The 19,048-nt window shown below is 36.5% G+C and overlaps 1 protein-coding gene across 2 annotated transcripts in view; it reads left to right on the forward strand.

Moving 5' to 3' along the window:
• The first annotated feature begins 3,608 nt into the window (after positions 1–3,608).
• Positions 3,609–19,048, forward strand: part of LOC121313641 (cyclic AMP-responsive element-binding protein 5-like) — a 117,443-nt gene continuing 102,003 nt past the window's right edge. Inside the window, exon 1 of one of the 2 annotated variants that reach the window (XM_041246379.1) lies at positions 3,609–3,691. The gene's annotated coding sequence lies outside the window, so the exon portion shown is untranslated. Of the gene's footprint in view, positions 3,692–6,035; positions 6,080–19,048 lie in introns of those variants that run through there. The other variant, XM_041246380.1, reaches the window with a different exon arrangement.

Raw genomic sequence — 19,048 nt, forward strand, 5'->3', positions numbered from 1 at the left:
TACTTTTGTGTGCAAAAGTATGTATGTTCAATGAAAGTGTTTCATATCAACTACATTTTTTCATATTAAAAATGTGTTTGCTCCACATAAATAAAGTATGTTAATTATTTTTTTTAAGTTTGCAATAGAAACCTCGTGTGGGGATTGAACCCAAGATATGCTTCCAATGCAAACACCCTAGCTTTCACGCCACAAAGTTTGCCCTTGCATTATAGAACATTTGGAAGTAGTATAGCAGTAAAGTTACAGTTTTTAACAAGTAACGAGTAACAAGTTTTGAAAATAATGACTATTATCTTGATTGTATTGAAAGCTTTCTTCTGATTTTGCAAACTATCATTAGCTTGATCAATTAATTTAGTATACTGTAACATTTTCATGTTTAGGAAAACATTACAACACCATCTCAGGGAGATGGTGTTGAATTCTCAAAATGTTTGCTTTATTTGAAATTACAGAGAATTCCTGTCAGGGGCCGGAATTCAAGGCACCAAAATAATAACCAAAATAATAATAAAGTTTTTGTCTTGGCCCTTTCCCTGCATATTCTCTCTGGTCACAGCTTGCACGCTCACTCAGTTGCACCACAGTTTCTTATTCAAGATCAGTGCTGGACTGTCTCCAAACCCCAGGCTCATGCACCCCCTTATATAACCTCTCGTCATTTCCTGCCACTGTCCGGCTCATCAACCAGTCACATCCAAGCTCTGCAACCCCCGAAAACAGCAACATACATTCTCTCCACTCATTCACTCACTCCCCCTTCCCATGCTAAGTAACTGCGTGACCCGTTCCCCTTACAATACATGTAACTAACATAACAGACAGTCAAGACAAACTGAACAGACAACAAGTCCTACAACAAAGCAATTGTCTAGGTCGTTACAATATGTATTTTTAATTAATGAAAGTAAAAATATATGAAAGCATGACGACCTTTATGTACAAAAATCTTACTAATATACAATTGAACAAGAATTGTTGAGTATTTATTTTCCTTTCATGCAGTGTTTATATCTGAGTGAAAAATAAATAAATATCACGATAGATAAAGAAATAAATAACTGTCTATGTATTGATTTAAGTATTCATTTATTTCAATATTAATTCATGCATTTCGATATTAATTAATGCATTTATGCTTTACTTTTGCCAAATATATAAGCTATCCTTCAGCATAGCTACTTCTCAGAAATTAATGTTCCTTTTTGTCCAGTGGGGACCACAAATAGAATTACTCTCATCAACCAGTCAAGAGGAAACTGTACTTCCTTACGCCAATAGGGACCACAATGAGCGTTACACTGACAGGAAACCAACATTTTTCAGAGATCAAGATCAGAATCTCAGAATGATGAGATGACTTCAAAAAAAAAAAAAAAGTTTCCAAATAAATCTCCAAAATGTAAGAAATAAAGTTCCAAGAATTCTCAGCCGGCTGACTTCGTCTTCAAAATATTGCTTGTTCTCTCAATTAATAGTGCAGCACTGATGACAGTATAACATAACTGAAGGTAATATCAAATCTTTAGAGTGAGCACGTTCTGGAAAATATATTATATATATATATATATATATATATATATATATATATATATATATATATATATATATATATATATATCTCTCTGAAAAAATTAAGAGACCACTGCAAAATGATCAGTTTCTCTGGTTTTACTATTTATAGGTATGTGTTTGGGTAAAATGAACATTTTTGTTTTATTCTATAAACTACTGACAACATTTCTCCCAAATTACAAATAAAAATTTTGTCATTTAGAGCATTTATTTGCAGAAAATGACAACTGGTCAAAATAACAAAAAAGATGCAGTGTTGTCAGACCTCGAATAATGCAAAGAAAGTAAGTTCAGATTCATTTTTAAACAACACAATACTAATGTTTTAACTTAGGAAGAGTTCAGAAATCAATATTTGGTGGAATAACCCTGATTTTCAAGCACAGCTTTCATGCATCTTGGCATGCTCTCCTGGAAGAAAACTTGCTTCTTTCTGCTCTGACAATGTTCCCCAACTCTGAGGTTTGGTTTTTCCAGCAGGACAATGCTCCACGCCACACAGCCAGGCCAATCAAGGTGTGGATGGAGGACCACCAGATCAAGACTCTGTCATGGCCAGTCCAATCTCCAGACCTGAACCCCACTGAAAACCTCTGGAATGTGATCAAGAGGAAGATGGATGGTCACAAGCCATCAAACAAAGCCGAGCTGCTTGAATTTTTGCCCCAGGAGTGGCATAAAGTCACCCAACATCAATGTGAAAGACTGGTGGAGAGCATGCCAAGACGCATGAAAGCTGCGCTTGAAAATCAGGGTTATTCCACCAAATATTTTTCCTGACCTCAGCACCACGTTACTGGATCCTCAGCTCATGCACTATCCTTGCACTGTTGCACTAATAATATGTTATTGTAGATATAACTTGCTGTAATCTTACCTTGTTGCATCCTAGTTCATATTGTATTTTAGTAGTATGATTTACACTTACTATAAACTATACTGTAGTTAAATATAAATTTTGCATTGTAACCCTGTACTGTACTGCCCTGTAACACCTGTAAGTCAACTTGGATAAAGGCATCTGCCAAATAAATAAACAAATAAATAAATAAATAATATGAAAAGTGTTGCCAGTCAGAATACAATAATAAGGTTATTCTGCTGCTGGGGGGTTAATGGGGCCCCCAGCCCTTTGCCTTTTTTCTGCCTCACAATTTTTTTTGACCCACGGACTGCCACCCTATTTAATTGGTTATTTAAACTTGTTATGGTATGGTACAAAATGTGCACGTTTTTATTCAAATGTACCTAATGTGCCATACTCTGCATGAAATGCCATATCACTTTCTTGTGGGTCTCCTGTCTCTTCTTACTAACAGCTACACAATAATAGCTTTGTTTTGTTTTGTTTTGTTTTTTTAAGAGCCTGGGCCTACAGTTTGCAAAGTCATAATTATTGTCATAATTATAGGGCAGGCATCGTTTCGACGGGATCTTCACAGAGGTTCATATTCATAAAACCTGGCTTCATTCATCCCTTATTTTAAGTCCGTGCAAGAGTTACCGTGGAAGTGCATACACCTGGCTCCAGTGTATATATTGCAGGTCGTATGTTTATTATACTGTGGGCAATGGTCCAGGCATTTCGATTAGCACTTGTGAAAGGAAATTTAACCCCCCCCGAGAGTTTAGGTTTGAAAAACTCCTTTCTCGGTTTTCATTGCATCATGGATTCAGTAATCCTAAAAAAAACCAAAACCAATTCTGCAACCATTTTAAAAAGTCATATCACAATTAAACGAACATCTGAGCTTCATTCAATATGTATCTAAGTGATTGTACTAGAACGAGTTCAGCAACTTAAACCCTAGTACTGTACCACTATCCCGTGTCTCCACTGCCTCCCTGCTTACAGCTGTTGTTGCAGCAGCTGCGCCGGCCCGCTGAGCGGCACACCCACCTTACGCGTAGCCGTTCCCGGTGCTTGTGCTCGCTAACCCCGCCTTGCTGGCCCCGCCTCCCGGCGGACCGCAATGATTTAGAAGTTCAGGAATCCCACGTGACGTCACCATAGGGTGATGTAATGCTTCTCTAAATAGAACGTATTGTAATCTTCTCGCAGTCCAACGTGGTTTCTTCTCATAGAGTGCTGCTTCTTCTCTTCACTTGTTTGGTAAGTTCATAAATTTGTACTTACTCAAAACACTTCGGCGGCATGAAATAACGCATGCGCTTACTGGACTTATCAAGTTTCCTTTCTTGTGATATTTGTTATCTGTTAAAACGAGATGATTGTTATTACTGTAAGAGTCAATAAACATGTATGCATCGGGGTGTGTTGCCTTAGGAACAGTTATGTAGTGTAATATCTTGTAGATTTCAATCTTGTATAGTTTTGCAATTTACAGTTTGTGCACCTACTGCATTTAAATACACGTTTGTCTTTTTACTTTACAGAATTACTTACTGGTGATATCGCCTTGTTAGAAATCGCTAACAGTTAATTACGGGAGTGTTAGTTAGCTTGGGAGCTCAAACTGTTGACTGTTGATGAAGTTATGTCTAATAATATTAGCAGAGACAAGTGTTTGCTATCCTGACATGTTAGTCTTGGTTAGAACTGTCAGGTACTTTTGAACCTGGTGTCTGTTTTCTCAGAGAAGTCCGTTAAAGTCATTAGTAATTTTGCACTGTACAGCGGTTGTCGCGTACAGGAGGGTGTTTGTTAGCTGTCCCGTTTAATAATAGAAAACACAGTGAACTGAGCTCAAACAGAAAGGTATCGACATGACAGAGAACGCTCCAACAAGACGTGCTGGCATCCATCCTTCTGTTTATGTGTTAAACACGAGGTCGGATTCATTAACTGTATTGAAACTGTCACACACATTGACAGTCACTTTGCTTTTTATGCGCTTATAAATATTAACTTCAGCACAATGCTTTAGTGCTTTTTAATGTCTACACAGCGGTAGATACTGTTCAGCACCGTGACGCACACTGGTTGCTCTCATAACCTGTCACTTTCCCTCCCCTTCTGCAAAAGATAGGTCAGTTCTTATTGTTTTATCTTCATTTTTTTTAAATCTAATTTCAATTTTGTTATATCAGGTTTCCTCATACTCTCTCATTTTTGCTGCTATCAAACCCACTATTTACTACAGTAAATAAGAATTGTATACCATTACGTCATTCTGCGGGCCAGTAAGTGCGTTTGATTAACTGCCTGAGATATCGAAGAGTTCAGGAGATATGCTGACAACGCGCTCTCGCTTTTAAAAACCCACTGGTTAAAAAAAAAAAAAAAAAAAAAAAATAATAATAATAATAATAATAATAATAATCTGGAGTCCAAAAGTTTGTGTAATCGCACCTCTCTAATTTTTCATGTCTTAATGTTAGTTTTAGCAATCATCTTTTAGCTGCTTTGTTGTGTCTGAACTCAAACGATGAAAATCAAACCATCAATAATAATACAAATCAAAAGATGATGATGATGATTATTATTATTATTATTGTTGTTGTTGTACCAGGATATGGAGTAGGTTCCACAATACACTTTCTCTATATATTTAGGACACTATGTTCATTTAAGCCGGATATTACTTTTCATGTATATGCATTTATCATATTGCAGTTTGGTTTGAGGGTTGTATTTATCTGTTCAGAATGGGAATACTCAGTCTGCGGGTGTTAAGCAGTGATGCTGGGTGCCGAATCGATGTCGTGATGAGAGGTAATCTGTCCGCTAATACAAAGTGAAAGAACGATGTCGGAGACATGTGATTATTACACCAAGTTTGAGTTCAAGATACTCCAGCCACGGATTTTGGTAGCTATATAGCTGTTACCATTTGAAGGAAATGATGTATTTGCTTGTAGAGGCAAGGTTAGCATTTATTTTTTTTCATGTACATTCCACTACTCTATATTTAACATACTCTTGCCAGTCCGGTTTCTGAACTTATAATTTCATTTTACGAATGAAACTGATCTTTTTGTTGTCTTGTTTCTTTTCTGTTTCTAACAGTCTCGGGTTATGCACAACACTACAGTATATTAGTTAAGTATTGGCGCTTTCAATTTCAATTTGAGTATGTACAGTATGGTTACCAAACGGCCGGCTATAGCTGAAGCCAATGTTAACAGGTCTGTACTAGAAGTACACAGGGTAGAAATCAGATGCATTGTTTCAGAATTTAGTTGTTAATAAAACTAAGTTTATTACAGGTTTGGTTTGAAGTTTATTAAGTTTATTAAGACTTGGGAAGTAAATAATCGATGCAACAGTTTATTAAAACACGAGACACTTAGAGGAAACTATGTCTGATCTCCAAGCAACAGTTTTTTAAACGAATAATAATAATAATAATAATAATAATAATAATAATAATAATAATAATAATAATAATAATAATAAATGCTGATTGTCTTGTTTTCCTTAATTCAGCTACAGTAGGTGGCGAAATGTAGTGGAACCAATGTAACAAACGTATTTGTTTAGTGCTCCAAAGAAGATGCTTTCGAAACAAGTTACTTCTTGCTGCAGCTGCCTGTCGGGGTAGGTGGATTTTTTGACAGTTATCAACATTTTTAAAGAACATGTTGTTTTTGACTTTGTCAAGTTTACAGTGTGAGTGAAAGCAAACAGCTGAAAGCTGAAACTGACTTTAAACTGTGACACGATATATATATTTTCTCATATTTGACCCGATATATATATAGATATCTATACTATATATATATATATATATATATATATATATATATATATATATCGCCATATAGCTAATGCCCAGTACGGGTAATGACTATATATGCATCTACGTAGATTATGGTCATGATATACATGTATATATTGACTAGATACCCAGTATAACATTATAGCTACATGTAGATTATGGGTCATGACACACACACACCACACACACCACACACATTATATTATAGATATCTATTCTATATATATCCTATAGATATATATATATATATATATATATATATATATATATAATACACAGTACTGAATATATATAGCTGTTTCTGACACCCAATACCAAATATACAGTTGCATCTAATACACAGTACTGAATATATAGCTGTTTCTGACACCCAATACCAAATATACAGTTGCATCTAATACCAGTACTGAATATATAGCTGTTTCTGACACCCAATACCAAATATACAGTTGCATCTAATACCAGTACTGAATATATAGCTGTTTCTGACACCCAATACCAAATATACAGTTGCATCTAATACACAGTACTGAATATATAGCTGTTTCTGACACCCAATACCAAATATACAGTTGCATCTAATACACAGTACTGAATATATAGCTGTTTCTGACACCCAATACCAAATATACAGTTGCATCTAATACACAGTACTGAATATATAGCTGTTTCTGACACCCAATACCAAATATACAGTTGCATCTAATACACAGTACTGAATATATAGCTGTTTCTGACACCCAATACCAAATATACAGTTGCATCTAATACACAGTACTGAATATATAGCTGTTTCTGACACCCAATACCAAATATACAGTTGCATCTAATACACAGTACTGAATATATAGCTGTTTCTGATACCCAATACCAAATATACAGTTGCATCTAATACACAGTACTGAATATATAGCTGTTTCTGACACCCAATACCAAATATACAGTTGCATCTAATACCAGTACTGAATATATAGCTGTTTCTGACACCCAATACCAAATATACAGTTGCATCTAATACACAGTACTGAATATATAGCTGTTTCTGACACCCAATACCAAATATACAGTTGCATCTAATACACAGTACTGAATATATAGCTGTTTCTGACACCCAATACCAAATATACAGTTGCATCTAATACCAGTACTGAATATATAGCTGTTTCTGACACCCAATACCAAATATACAGTTGCATCTAATACCAGTACTGAATATATAGCTGTTTCTGACACCCAATACCAAATATACAGTTGCATCTAATACACAGTACTGAATATATAGCTGTTTCTGACACCCAATACCAAATATACAGTTGCATCTAATACACAGTACTGAATATATAGCTGTTTCTGACACCCAATACCAAATATACAGTTGCATCTAATACACAGTACTGAATATATAGCTGTTTCTGACACCCAATACCAAATATACAGTTGCATCTAATACCAGTACTGAATATATAGCTGTTTCTGACACCCAATACCAAATATACAGTTGCATCTAATACACAGTACTGAATATATAGCTGTTTCTGACACCCAATACCAAATATACAGTTGCATCTAATACACAGTACTGAATATATAGCTACATCTACCCAAATAATAATACTAGTCATGGTCATTCTGAAGTTTGGTTTAATACATCTCAATATGGTGTTAAATGGTAGGACAAGTTGTACATAATTTGTTTAATTTTTGGATTATATTTGACAGCAAATTATGTGAATTCAACATAGAGTGCACTGATGAGAAAATTACCATTCCAACCCGTATTTATAGTGAACCGCCATTTGTTGTAAATAAACAAAATAAAATGGTCTCCATTTAGTAATTTAGTAAACCAAGAGAAAATTTGCAGTTCAGCGAGCTTTTCTTTTTAACAAGGTCTTTACTGTACATGAGGTTTGTTCTCGGTGGATTTACTTGGTTAAAACAAAGTGTGTTAGTAATGGCAAAGCACATAAATAACAAATTATAGGTACAGTATGACGAAATAGTAGGTCAACAAATTCTGCATCTGCAGCATTTAGAATATCACCTCATAAGAAATGCCATGTGTTTGTACCTGGTGCTGGAATTATGAACTGTGACCCCCGCAGATGAGATTAGGGTACACACTCTGTAGTCCTTGGAGTATGAGGCCACTGGTGCGCACCCAGGTAACCCCTGTTACACATGAATAGGGGGCAACAGATTTTGTGAGTTAGTCTTGAAAGCTTAGCCAACTAAGTGTCAGTACCTTGAAAAACACGTTCATCAAATATCTGTGCATGCTCTCATTTCATTTGGGCAAGTGGTCCTAAAGTTATTGTAAAATTAGTATAACCAATCAGAAGCTAGAACTCATGTAAAAACTAAGTCACCAGCAAACCTGTGCCCTCAAGAACATAGGAATGTCCACACCATTTCCCATCACAATTGGATCGGTGGTTCTCCAGAATATAAGTGTGTCTTAAGTACGTCCAGGTGCCCCCACTGTACCCTCATTACCATGGATCTGTATCCCCTGCAGGGGCTAATAAAGGACTGATTGATTGAATAAGGCAGGTTGTGCAGTTTCTTATGAAATTCTATCCCAAATGCTAATCCTAACCTTAATTCACATAAGGAGCTGGTTAAAGTGTAATCAGATTCACAATGCTTTACTGAGATAAGTGCTGAAAAAAAGCCCATAGGTCATTTCCACGGAAACACCAATCAAGAAGTTGGAAAATACAACTGTATAAATGTGGGAAGACTTGGAACGTTTAACAAATTGAAAGAATGATATCAAAAAAGAATGTTAGAAACAGGTTTACGAGTTCTGGACATTACAGAAGCAAGATTTTCTAAGCAAGTGGTTGTTTATCATGCAAGTAACTAAAGCTGCCGTCCTTTAAACCAGTAAACAGGACTATCCCTCGTGTGTTACATTTTGTTACAGACCAGAAAGACTACGGTATGCACTTTGATTTTGAGAATGCAGTGGGCACTATGCAGTGTATTAATTATACTGCAGAGCATTGGTAACATTTCCTCTGAGTGCTAAGCAGAGCAATATGCCCCAGAAGCTTTGTGTGTTTATAGGATCCCCCTCCGTAAGCATGTTGAAAAACAAATAACCTAAACACAGAAGCTAATAATAGTGTCAGTCATTGCCCTTGGTATTGTGTTGCTATGTTTTGAGAGATCATCACTGTGACTGACTGCCATAATTTAAATGTATTTCAGGGAATACAGACCATATGTATGTATTGTATGACTAGGATATTAATATCGAAAAACATATTCTCTAAAATAATAAATGAATATGTGTTTATTAAATAGGCTGACCCTAAGAAATCTACTGTATGAGCCTGTTCTTATGACTTAGTTAGGCAATTGTGGCAGCAGGAGACAAGTTTTGTGAAGGTTCTAATTTGCACCCACAGAGGGACGGTTCATTTGTTTGTGCTTATTAATGGCAGTGCATTTGCTAATACTGAATACACTAAGTTAGTTTTTTTAACTGTACCCCTTCTGGCTGGCAGTTTCAGCTCAAGTACCCCGCTACAATTTTTGCTCTACTGAATGGCACACAGTTGCAGTAAAAGGCAGAATAATCTGATTAACAAATTTATTTTCTCCCTGTTTGTTTAATTTATATTTTATGCCACAACAGTTTGAAGCTATACTAAACTAACCTTCGAGCTGGTAAACAAATATGAAATATTTTTGCACAGTGGTTTAGAGATATTATAATATCGTTAAAAAAAAAATCAATTCAGGATCATTATTTTCTTCTACTTTAATTTTTATCCTGAGTACCCCCTAAGGCTCTTAGAAGTACCCCCAGGGGTGCGTGTACCCCCAGTTGAAAAACCCCTTCACTAAGTGACTTCAAAACTAGTGAGCTTACGTAAAAAAACGCATTTATTGTATTGTAGTGTGTTGGAAGTATAATAACTCTCTCTGAGACTGTTAGATCTGTTTAAAACCACAATTTACCTCAAAATTTGACTGGGCCAGCAGTTACAAAAATATTGCAACTTCATTGCAAAGTCTAAGTGCATATGTTAATTGTTTTACTCACACGGTATATTTGCACCAAAACAAGGGACAGTGTAACTTTAAGAAAATAAAAATTGTCTTTCTACTTACCACCTAGCGATGTGCATGTATTGGATCGTATGATATTCCCCCCAAAGCAGTTTGATTTCTTGTTTCCAGCTGTTAGTAATTAGTAATTCATCATATTTATACTATTGTGGGTTCCCTGTTCTTTGATGATACAGTACAGCCTTAGCCTTGCCCTTAGAATGGTATGCTTTAATATTCACGCATTTGAGCAAAATAGGACTTCATCCAAGATTTCTGCTAGGACCTTTTTATTTTAGCATTAGAAATGTGTTTTTGGTATCAGTTTTTGGAAACTTTTAAACATAATGGTGACCCAACTGAACTGAGAAATTAGACAATAATTGATATGAACATGTTAAATTTGAGACATACACAACTTTGGATGAATGGAAGACATCTGGGGAATGTAAAATGTTAATGCATGCCCTTAAAAAAAAAGGGTACGGTTTTGTAGCCCCTGGTAAACTTTCAACAAACCTTCATTGTGTTCTTAAAGAGTAAGCAGCAGGGTTCTAATAAATATAGCATTACCCCTTCCCATTTGTTTCCACAACTGTTTAAATAACTTACCTGTCATTTTTATTTTCATTGTTAACATCCTAACAACTGTTTACACGTATAACTTTAAACTCTGTTTCAAAACGATTTTCAAAATGGCTGCTCTAGTGCACTGTTAGTGTAAGGATTATTGCCCATATTGTTAAACAGTAAACACAGCAATAATGATCCACAATGTGGTATGGAACAGAAAAGTGAGAGCACTTGTTGTTATATATATATATATATATATATATATATATATATATATATATATATATATATATATATATATATATATATATTTTTTTTTTTTTAATCGCTTTTCCTGCAGTGATTTACAGGACAGATCTCAAACCCCAATGCACTAGAGCAGCCATTTTGAAAAGAACTTTGAAACATACTTTAAAGTTAAAGGTGTAGAAAGTTGTCAGGATGTTAACAATGGACAGGTACGTTATTTAAACAGTTGTAGCAACAAGTGGGGATGTGTAACGTTATATTTTTTGGAACCTCGCTACTTACAGTGGCTTGCGAAAGTATTGACCCCCCTTGGCATTTTTCCTATTTTGTTGCCTTACAACCTGGAATTAAAATGGATTTTTTGGGGGTTTGTATCATTTGATTTACACAACATGCCTACCACTTTGAAGATGCAAAATATTTTTATTGTGAAACAAACAAGAAATAAGACAAAAAAACAGAAAACTTGAGCAGGTTTCCCTCAAGAATTTCCCTGTATTTAGCACCATCCATCATTCCTTCAATTCTGACCAGTTTCGCAGTCCCTGCCGATGAAAAACATCCCCACAGCATGATGCTGCCACCACCATGCTTCACTGATGGGATGATGTTCTCGGGGTGATGAGAGGTGTTGGGTTTGTGCCAGACAGCGTTTTCCTTGATGGCCAAAAAGCTCAATTTTAGTCTCATCTGACCAGAGTACCTTCTTCCATATGTTTGGGGAGTCTCCCACATGCCTTTTGGCGAACACCAAACGTGTTTGCTTATTTTTTTCTTTAAGCAATGGCTTTTTTCTGGCCACTCTTCCGTAAAGCCCAGCTCTGTGGAGTGTACGGCTTAAAGTGGTCCTATGGACAGATACTCCAATCTCCGCTGTGGAGCTTTGCAGCACCTTCAGGGTTATCTTTGGTCTCTTTGTTGCCTCTCTGATTAATGCCCTCCTTGCCTGGTCCGTGAGTTTTGGTGGGAGGCCCTCTCTTGCCAGGTTTGTTGTGGTGCCATATTCTTTCCATTTTTTAATAATGACTTTAATGGTGCTCCGTGGGATGTTCAAAGTTTCAGATATTTTTTTATAACCCAACCCTGATCTGTACTTCTCAACAACTTTGTCCCTGACCTGTTTGGAGAGCTCCTTGGTCTTCATCGTGCCGCTTGCTTGGTGGTGCCCTTTGCTTAGTGGTGTTGCAGACTCTGGGGCCTTTCAGAACAGGTGTATATATACTGAGATCATGTGACACTTAGATTGCACACAGGTGGACTTTATTTAACTAATTATGTGACTTCTGAAGGTAATTGGTTGTACCAGATCTTATTTGGAGGCTTAATAGCAAAGGGGGTGAATACATATGCACACACCACTTTTCCGTTATTTATTTTTTAGAATTTTTTGAAACAAGTTATTTTTTTCATTTCACTTCACCAATTTGGACTATTTTGTGTATGTCCATTACATGAAATCCAAATAAAAATCCATTTTTTCCAGGTTGTAAGGCAACAAAATAGGAAAAATGCCAAGGGGGGTCAATACTTTCGCAAGCCACTGTATTAAGTGTTGTTGATAGGGGGGGTTCTATAAAACCCACTTGGGGTAAAATACTAGCAGGACTGATGTAGAGTTGAAGAGTGGTCTCACATATTGACTGGGCTGTCTAAATATCTAACACTGTCTTATCCCAAGATTCCTAGATACATAGGGATGGGCTTATGTGCATGTGTGACAATTGAGTTTACAGAGATCTTATGAACTGGTTGTCCAATTTTAATGAAACATGCTAAGAACCTTCTGTTCCACAGTGTATTGAGCGTATGTGACAAAGTGGGAGAAGGTGCAGGATTGATGCAGTGCGTGAAAGAAGCAGACAGAGATAATTTGAATCCGGTTTGGAAATGTTTTATGTTGGACATTTCAGGTATGGCAACCAAACAATAATTCCCCGGCAATACACACCAATGTGTACAGCACGGGGTATATAACAAGAACAGACAGTCCCAAATAATAAACGATATCCGCTCCACAATAATACAAACCTGGTCACCAGTCCTGGGTGTGTGCATTAGTGCTTGTGGTGGGTGATACAAGTTTATTATTGTGACAGTGGTGTAGTGTTGTCTAGATTAGTGCTGGCCCTAGGCGACAGCTCCGGAACAGTGTTAGCTATCTAGTAAGGTACAAGACAAGACAAGACAATTACAAACAAACAAAACACAACACTCACGGTTTTACTTTTTCTGGTTACTTTTACTGTCATTCTCGGTTCTACTCACATTAAACCAAAGCGAAGGAACAGATTACGATTCTCCATCCCCTTTTATGTTGTCACACATGACTCCTTGGTAAACGAGTGCAACCGCTTCTCCAATCTGCGGCTGCCACGTCGTTTCCCTTCCGGGTCAATGCGTTATTGCAACAGAGTCACGCCCCCTTCCAGGCTGGCTGACTTCCTTTGAACCCTGGGATAGCACTGTCAGACCAGCCCATCCAAGGAACTCTGTTCTCGCTGCTTAGCACCCTCACAGGTCAGAAGGGTGATTTATCACCAAGAATCATTGTGTTTCTGTCACAGTGTAACATAAAATTGTCCATCAATTACATTTTTACAGATAAGTAAACAAGGACATTTTTGATTTCTAATTTTGAGTTATATTGAGTGAGGGTTAGCCTTGACACAATCGAAAAAGGGGGAGACCATTTGATTTTGTAAAAACGGCTGGAAGATGGTTGCTGATCCCGGTTTGTATTGCATTATGAATGCAGTGCTGCACTACTGTCACATTGCAGCATTATTATTTCTTTTAATTAGATGAAAGCGTAACCTGTCTAATTCTGAATGTGGAATGATAAGAGCAATGCTGACAAAGTGCTTCAGTTGCAGACGTTGGCCTCGTAAAAACCTGACAAAACGATTAGGTTTCTGCTCCAGGTGAATTCTTGTGGAGCTCTGATCTACATGCACACATGAACAGCCTACAGCAGCTAAACCTGCTTTGAATTTTGCAGAGGAGCTAAACAATATTAAGGCAGAGACAATGCCGGCGCTAGGATTTACTGGGCCCTGGTGCAAGACTGTGAAGTAGACCCCCCCCCCCCCCAAAAAAAAAAAAAAAAAAATACACAAAGAAAAAACCTAAAGAAATCCTTTTGAAAATAAATACATCAAAACATATTCTAAAGTTATTTTAAGATGACTGTTAACATACACACCAACTGCACATAGTAATGCAGTGGTGTAGTCCTGGGGGGTTGATAGAAGAACAAGTATAGGAGGCTGTGTGGTCCAGGGGAAAAGAAATGGGAGGTCCCTGGTTCAAATCCCTGCTCAGCCACTGACTCATTGTGTGACCCTCAGCAAGTCGCTTGTGCTCTGTCTTTCAGGTGAGATGTTGTTGTAAGTGACTATGCAGCTGATGCATAATTCACACATCCTAGTCTCATATCTTGTAAAGTGCTTTGTGATGGTGGTCCACTATGAAAGGTGCTATATGAAAAGAAAATGTGCTGGTGTCATGTAAAAATGGTTCCCCCAGACTAAATTCCATTGCCTATTGTCCAGCCTGGACTAAATTGCCTTCATTGAAAATAAACATTTAGCTTTGCAGGATGAATTACAGTTTAAGCATGCCTATTGTAATAAATAAATAAATAAATAAATAAAATCAGCAAAATATTTTGGTTTAAAACATAAAAGAGGCCTGAAACAGAATGATGGTTAACTGGTGTTGATATATCAACATCAAATGTAATAGGCTGTGTGATGCATTTTGCTATACAGAATTATCACAATCAAAAGGCTGCGCTGCAAACCCCAAAGAGCATGGGAAAGTTTGTCACATCTGTAACTGCAAAAACAAAACTTCAAAATAAAACAACCACACACTCAATATTTCCAGCTGAAAATGTCTTTATTAAAATCCCGACAGCAGAAACACGGACCACATGGCAAAACTGCTCCAAAACGATTGCTTGGCCTGGGCCTTCCCGCTCAGACAGGGGCTCAGCCCAGCTTTCGACCATAATGCGGTGGTGGCCAACATCTCGAAGGTAACCAAGTACGCCTCACATCCTCCACCGTCATTTTCTGCTCCTTCGCTTTAGGGGGCGCCATCACAGGTCTTGCTGTACTGGGGGTGCGTTTGCTAGCCCGACCCTCTCTATCAGCGCTGTATATCTCTGCTTCCTGTCTCTCCTCCGTCTCCTGTCTCTGCTCCATTGTTTGTAGCAACACGGTCAATGTTGCAATGTCCATCTCCCTGCTCTGACACCACGTCACACCCCTTGCGATAGCTAGTTCAATCACGTATCCTCCAATCCATGACTGACACATCGTTTACTGCATTAGGGCGATGACTTCTGGCACTGTGACTCTGCCCCCTTTCTGGGTGGCCTGCTTCCGACTGAACCTGGAATGAACTACCAAACCATCCAGTACGATGCACACTGTTCCTGTTATACAGCGCCCTCACAGATCAGGAAGGAAATTGTTGACTAGGATTTATTCAGTCTCTGTCACAACCCACTTTGCAATTTACTGTTATACCATGATGTTATGATAGATGTAGCCAAATTGTCAATATTAATTTGTCAGTGTGAGTTTGGTTCTTGTTGTGCAATATAACATTTAAAGTATAATTTAAATTGACAATAACTTTTAAATAGTGAAAGAAAGATGAAATGTAAAATGTTTGTAAATGCTGGGGATGTCTTTGAAATTTCAAGGACTGAGGGGTATTTCACTAATGACTGTTTGGGAGCCCAGAAGCAGAAATAATGCGTGAATGAGAAGGCTTGAAACAAAATAAATAAACTATGCCCTAGATCATTGACAACTACAACATGCCATTCAAAGACACTTCTGGGATGGGTTCAACAATAGAGAGATAGTAAGGTATAGCACTGGCTGTTAAAAATGAGTTATATTTGGAAAAGCCACCAAAAAGGTATTGATGTATTAGATGTGGTTAGCACCCTTGGCTTAGCGGCTGTGTTGATGTTTGTAAAGTACACACTGAGTGAGCCAGTTTCATTCTATTTATAATCCTAAGCAAAAACAAGCAGTTTTATTAGAGCTGCATGGCTTTTCTTCCTGGCGGGAACTATAACTTTAAGTGCTTTGACTTTAATGGGGCCCAATTCATTTTAGTATGTTTAAGAAATTGCAGGCATATATTTTTTTAAAAAAGGAGGCTTTTTCCTTTTGAAAGATACAAAAAAGAGACAATATGGCTAGAACTGGGATTGCTGAGTGTTTCATGATAACAGGAACTCAATTCGCGATAAGGGTGTAAAAGGATGGCTTGAGTAATGATGTAGACGTGGAACTATGCCAAGGGTCTTGTTTGTAGTTGCTTTTTAATATGTTTAATGTTTATGGTATGCATATAATAAATACATTCATTCCATATGTGTTGTCATCTAGGCATTTACACATTTCTTTTTTTTTAAGTAATGGAAATCTGTATCTTTGCTGTGTGAAAGAATAGTTTAAAACTTAAAAAAAAGTTTAAATGTAAAATCTATGTATCTATTTTTTATAATGTATCTATTTTTCCCTTTATCATAGCATTATAAGGCCATCAGTAATCTCTTCTAAAGGGATTACATTTGCAATAACATTAAACATTTAAACAAAGTAGTTTTTTTCAGTGTTCATTATTATTAGCATTACGGAAATGGGGATTTCTAACATGATTTTCAGCTTTAACATTGGCAGTGAGTTTAAGTAAGAACAGGATGGAATCAGTTTTATTGTATTCTGATTTCAGTTTTTATCGTTTTAAACAATGTAATCAGGTTGATTTAATTTACATTATGTACACCGCAGGTGCAGTGAACAACACAAAACCATAAATCTACAGGCTTCTGCTTTTTCCATTCGCTTTGAGTTTGTGCACATTGGAGCAAGAGTCACATTGTACTGAATTAGTATTGTTAACTTTAAAAACCAGGTTGTGTAAGTTAAAAAAAAAACATGCTTTATTTTTTCTTTTTCCACTCCAAGCAAAATACATTATTTTGTTGTTTCTCTAGTCCAAAAAAACCCCAAAAAAACAATAAAACCTCCTGTGATCTCCTCCAATTAAAACCTGTGCTCAGATCACATGATCTACCACTGCTGACACTTTTTAGGAGATGGGAGGCTTGCCTCCCTTTGTAAAAAAAAAAAAAAAAGGCTCCTACTCCACTGTAGTACTGTAAGCACATGTTTATCAGCAGCCAAAATTGCTGTTCATTTAGGAATGTTGAATCTAGGGTTGTTAAAATATTTCTGTTCTAAAATTTGAGCCAATAATTGTATTTTATTTTATTGAATATTATTATATATATATATATATATATATATATATATATATATATATATATATATATATATATATATATATATATATATTTCCTTTGAAAAGTTGAGGAGGTTCTGCCTCCCTTACCTCCTCTAAGGAGCCATGAATTGGGTATGCTTGTGTTTGATAGACTAGTCCTCTACGGTTATCTTTTTGAAGAGTGAAAAATTAGTTTTGTGTCACAGCAGACCTGGAACAATAGCAGACCTCGGCCAACATGTTTTACCATGGTTTTGTTGGAGAAAATCTAAGTATGTTTCTGAATCTTTACAGTTTTAAAGTTGTATGCTGTATTCAAAGTTGTTTTCTGTCAAGGGTCAGTGCCACACTTTTAAAGTGCTTGTTTCTGGGTTTAATGCTGACATTCCGAGTTCATAGCTACATGAGAAGCCAGTGCCATTGTTTTAATAAGGTGATTCTGATTAATATTTAATTTTTTATTGCAAAAGCATGGTCTAAAGATTGATTAACTGTTAAATATTAAGTCCGATAAAGAACAAGAAATGTAGAAACACACCCATCTTGTTTTGCCAAAACAACATTAGGTTTTCATTAGCCTTGGTAATAGACTTTTATTTTAGTCTGGAAGCCTACTATATTTCTTTAAAGTTTTTACTATATGCCTTTCAGTGCATTTAAGACTGAAGACTGCAATTACTGTACATTTTCTTTAACTTAATGCAGTCTGCGTCTGTTCTGTCTCCTAATGATATCTGTTAACGTTTCTGTATTCAATAGAAAGGGAGTTTAAGATCAAACAATGTGTGTCTATAAATACAAACCAATATTTTTGGCCTGCATATTACCTTTTGATAAATCACCAACCCTGTTATTCGAAACAGGACATGCTTGAAATTAGATGTTTTTTTTTTTTTTTTTTTTTTTTATCTCAGCAGGTCTCTCCTGTGTAAATATTTTAGAAAGTCCTTTGTTTAAAAAAAAAAAAAAAAACTGTCCCCCAGTGCCATTTAGCCTCATAAATTGCTTTAGAAAAGTGATAATGTAAAACAGTCCAGTACCATGTTTAAAGCAGTGACAGGACCTGGAGACTGGTTTCCAGGGTTTCATTTGGTCTTTGTGTGGTTATTGGCACAAGCTATTGGAATCTCCTCTAAAGTGCATGCATTAAACTTGTTTCTACATTTTATGTCATTTCAGGCAAAGTTGAAATGTAGACATTATTTCGCCTATAATTTCTCTAGTATTAAGTATGGCCCTCTGTGGCAAAGTGCCCCGCCCCTGGGCTATTTATTTGTGTTATATGTTACGTGTAGTGTGTTAATGTTGGTGTATAGTCATTGATACACAGGATATAAATAGGTCTGTGTAATACGAGTGTTTAAAATGTATATTTGTATTTCACATGCAGCTAAAATGTAATAATATGTGAGCACAGGGAATTGCACTTTTATTAATTCATGTGCAGTTGTACTGAGACTCCAATTGAATGATTGATGAGCAATCAAGTCTCAGTACAGCTGCATAAAAGCAGCATGTTTTTACTCACTTGGGGTTGTGTGTTCGGTGAGTGGAGAACAGGTGTGGAGAAGGAGAGTTAACCAAGTAAA

The sequence above is a fragment of the Polyodon spathula genome, chromosome 3, assembly GCF_017654505.1.
Source record: "Polyodon spathula isolate WHYD16114869_AA chromosome 3, ASM1765450v1, whole genome shotgun sequence".
NCBI classification, from domain to species: Eukaryota; Metazoa; Chordata; class Actinopteri; order Acipenseriformes; family Polyodontidae; genus Polyodon; species Polyodon spathula.